Raw genomic sequence first — 4,401 nt, 5'->3', positions numbered from 1 at the left:
GTTAGTTATAGAGTTATAGCATATACAAAAGTTCATGATTATCGGTGTTTTACGCATTTGTACAACGCAATATTTTACCGCACGTTTGGAACTTTACTGTTTTACTGAATGGCCTTTTTTCAATTTTTTTTTGTTTTAATTACTATGAAGTCAGAATTTGGCGATCAGGCTTATCTTAAAGTCATAGTTAATTAAAATTGTTGGTATTTTCATATAGGTATACCCGGCCACCCTCGCTCGGACAATTGAAATCGAAAACATCACTCGACTTGTTATGTAAAACCACCTTGGTTGGGCGTGAGAATTATTTTTGAATTTTATTTTTAAAAACCTTGGTATCAAAATAAAAAAAAATTTTAAATTCTTTATAAGCGCGGTAAACGATAAGCGTTGTGCGTGTGCGTAAAACACCGAAAATCGTGAACTTCCTAAGGCTATACCGTAAAAACTAATGATTCCCGGCAATTTATTTTTGCTCCATCGTTCATAACAGGTTGTAATGCAAATTCGGTTTCCGAAAACTAAATTTCAAACATTAGATTGGGCGCTAAACTTGATTTATACCGCTGAATTGAACAAACATTTTATTTGAAACAAAATGTCAAACCAACCCGGCAACCCCTCCCCCCACCACCATCCACAATTTCTGAACACGCCTCTGAGTACACATTACACAGCTGCGGATCAAAAGTGGGCGCTGACTAAACAGACCATCCCCACACCACCACTTCGGCAAACCCTCATCGACAAGGTAACCACCCTCGCCGCCGCTGTACGTATCGTCACGACCCAGTATTTCATTACTATTATTGTTGTTGTTATTGTTATTAGCGTGATTACTATCGCGGTCGGTGTCCCTGTCCCTGTTGTTGTTGTTGTTGTCGATGTGGTTGCTGCCGTTGTTCCGCAATAGTACCCCCGAAAAGATATTAGGTTAATAGGGGCTCATGCCCAGGATGTCATTATTGTGGACTGGTGGGTTCGATCGTTGTTAGCGCCACTCTCACCGCCGAGAAACCTCATCACCTCCGACTACACCCCTGGTACCCGGATTCGAGTAAACCTGCTGAATGCTGACCCGTCTGACCCCGGCAAATATTGTTTACAGTTTACCTACGCCATTAAATATAATAAAACAATTAAATTAAATAACATTACATTTTAATATTATAATATTACTATCATAATATAATTTACCAATACCATTTTTGTACAGAGCCTTTTCTTACCGTCTACTCAAACCGAACAATGCCGAAACGCACCATATGGCGATACCACATATTATTATTACTATTATTATTATTATTATTATTATTATTATTATTATTAATTATCGTGACGGCGTATGGCTATTTTAGCAGCGTTTTTAAATTTCAACATATAAAAAAATGCTATTAGCTTAATTTCTTTCTCAAGTCAAATATAAAATTTCATAATCATAAGTTTATTTTTAACTTGTTTATAACTATATCTACGTCTTATTCGTTTTTCCCGTTATTTTTAATGAAATTAATTATTTTTTTTTATGAGGAAAATACAATGTTTTAGATTCTGAGCGAAGCGATGAATGTATTGATTTTACATTAATGTGTGTTTTTTTTTTTATTTTTTTTTTAATTTTTAATTTTTTCATTTTTGTGTCTGTCATCACCTCTTAGGACAGTAAAAGTGCTTGGATTTTCTTCAAAAGTAACTTTTCTGATAGGAAAGTGAATCTAGTTGGTACTTTGGGGGATCAAAAGTAAAAATTTCCCATTAGTTTTCAAAAGCGATGTGAAAAACAAAAGAAAAATTAAAGAAAAAAGGGAATTTTTACGCAAAATCTGTTTTCAAGAAAATCGATTTTGGTTTTTGGTGTAACTCTAAAACAAATGACCGTAGGAACATGAAATTTTGACTGAATGATTATATTAGCATTTTCTATACACCATACAATTTTCCAAATAATTTGACTCTTTTTGAGCTGTTTACGGACATTGTCAGTTTTCAATTTTTTTAGTTTTTTTTTCTATAAATATCAATAAAATGTTATCTGTTGAGTAAAAAAGCTTAAAAATTTAATAGAAGGCTCCTAGGTTATTGTTTTAAAGGCAGATGAAAAAAATTAAAAATCCTTAGTCACAGTTTTTATTTATAAGCATTTAAAGTTCAAATTTTGACAAAATACGGAAAAATCACGAAAATTAGCAAATTATTTTGAGTTGAGAATTCATAAAAAATTTTTCTTTTTAAATCTAAGATTTTAAAATGTAATATAAGATTCCTCATAAGTTTGTCTATTTTTATCAAAAACAAAATGTCTACAAGAAACTTAAATTAAATTTTTATGAGTGTCTGAAATTTATATTTTTACAACAATTGATATTCACTTGATTTCTCATGTAACAATTTTCTTAAAAACGTAATTGAAAAACAAATGACTGTAGTTATTTGAAAATTTCACTGAATGTTTATATTAGCATTTTCTATACACCATAAAATTATGAAAATATTTTGACTCTTTTTAAGCGGTTTACGGACATTGTCAGTTTTCAATTTTTTTAGTTTTTTTTTCTTTAAATATCAATTAATTTTTATTTGTTGTGTAAAAAAGCGTGAAAATTTAATATAAGGCTCCTGATATATTGTTCTAATAGCAGTTGAAAAATATTAAAAATACATATGCACGATTTTTTTTTATAAGCATTTAAAGTTCAAATGTTGACAACATTTATCAAATTTATAATTTATTAATTATTTTGTAGTTAAAAATGTATAAAATGTTTAACTTTTACGGCTAATGATTGAAAATTTAAAACAAGGCTCCACGTAAATAGGTTATATATAAATTACTTTATTCACAATAATATCATCAAAATAATACTTGATAATATCATAGGCTGACTGACCGTTTTCGCTTAGAATCGTTTTTCTTATACAATGATATTTTATCATTGAATTCAAATTTAACACCATCCATTACAGTGACCCACTTGTAACCTACTGTACAGCAGAGCAACATCCACTTATCCACCTTTTATTAAATTTTTTTTTGTTTTATTATTTTATTTGTTTTTATTTACGTCCACAGAGAGTTGTGTATAGAAATTATTTCTGTAAGGTTGATCGCAACAAAACATGCATTTAGTTATTCCTTATTTTTATTGTCGATAATCATTATTTAATTATTTAAAAATATTCAGGTATTTATATATAAGCATATAGATGGATACATTTTAATTGTATATTTAGATATTATATTATATTCATAAACATATTGTCTTAATACAATTAAAAATAAGTTCTCGATTTAAATAATACTACTCTATTGTATTGTTTCTCAATGGCCTATGTCACCAAGGGAAATTTAAAAAAAAAAAAAAAAAATTATGTTCAAGTTTGTGTTTCATGTGTTGTAATGTAAATACATGTATTGTTGCAATAAACTTTACATAAATCATTTCTGTACGCAAAAATTCCTTATGGACGCATAAAATAATAACATTTTAAAAATCCTGGAAACATTCTTTATTTTATGTACACAAAAGAATTTGGGTAAAATGGATTAATTTCCAATGGCACGCTAAAAACAAAATAATCTTAAACGTTTAAATATTTTTGAATAATTTTACATGGTTAAAAAAAAAAATTATAATACAAATATTATTATCCTCCTAATATCATTAATTGTAATATAATAATAATAAAACAAAAATTCAAAAAACCTTGTATTTCCCTCATAAAAAAAATAGTTTCATTAAAAATAACGGAAAAAAAACATCATAAGATTTACAATTTCCCCATTTTATATAGTTATAAGCATGCTAAAAATTAATGTATGATTATGAACTTTATTATATTTGACTTAGCTAATAGAGTAAGTCGAGTAAGTCGAAGGTACTTTTGCAAAATCAAAATTTTCATTCTTATTTTTCAGATTTAAGAAGACTGATTGTATTAATTAATAGTACTGTAATTTTGTTTTAAAAACGTTTGATTTCGACCTTATTTTTTATCTGAACACCTAAAACTGGAAATAATTTATTAGGTAGGTAGGTGATTGGTATAAATACTAGGTATATGGATGGAAATATAAATCCATGGATGTTGCAACGATTTAAATAATAATAACCTAATCCTGCATTATATTCAGAGAAAGCTGAATTATATGTCATACTTTTATACCTGTAGTTAGGTAGGTAACTAAGATAAATATATTTTAGACGAAAGATCACAATACTAATCAATTACTACTATTGTAGTATTGTAACAATATAATATGAGGAGCCTTGTATTAAATTGTTACGCTTGTTTACCCAACAAATACAATTTGAAATTGTAAACTAACAATGTCCGTAAACAGTTCTCAAAATGTTTTTACAATTTTATGGTGTATAGAAAATAAAAATATAAACATTCAGT

This window comes from Metopolophium dirhodum, chromosome 1 (genome assembly GCF_019925205.1).
Source record: "Metopolophium dirhodum isolate CAU chromosome 1, ASM1992520v1, whole genome shotgun sequence".
Classification (NCBI taxonomy): Eukaryota; Metazoa; Arthropoda; class Insecta; order Hemiptera; family Aphididae; genus Metopolophium; species Metopolophium dirhodum.
The sequence above is the reverse complement of the archived record's forward strand: the minus strand, read 5'-3'. Positions refer to the sequence as shown.